This window comes from Sinocyclocheilus grahami, unplaced genomic scaffold (assembly GCF_001515645.1).
Source record: "Sinocyclocheilus grahami isolate Dianchi unplaced genomic scaffold, SAMN03320097.WGS_v1.1 scaffold9587.1, whole genome shotgun sequence".
Classification (NCBI taxonomy): Eukaryota; Metazoa; Chordata; class Actinopteri; order Cypriniformes; family Cyprinidae; genus Sinocyclocheilus; species Sinocyclocheilus grahami.
Window position 1 is genome coordinate 25,344 of NW_015512719.1, and position 429 is coordinate 25,772.

Below are 429 nucleotides of genomic sequence, written 5' to 3' on the forward strand. Positions count from 1 at the left end.
GGAGATGGCTACCTCTGAGTACCCGTACTCCGAGTGTCAGAACCCCGCTCAAATCTATCGCCGAGTCACCAGCGTGAGTAACCATGCACACCTCTGCTCGTTCTCTGTCCTTCATTCACTTTGGGTGCCTCTTTCTCTCTCCTTCTGCTATAATCTTCGCCAGCTCTGTCATTACACCCACACATTCCTTAGGCTTCTGCTTATGAAATAATACAGTAAAAGAAGCTTGTTCTGTTATGCGCTCACTGAAACCTGCCCACAGCTGGAGGCGTCACACTGTATATGAGATTATGTAAGCAGCATACAACTGTCATTCAAATGACTAGGAGTAGGTGGTATGACCAAAATCTTACTTTTATGTCATATTAACAGTATAGATCACAATAGACATTACTGTTCAAAAGTTTGGGGTTGATGAGATTTTTTTAT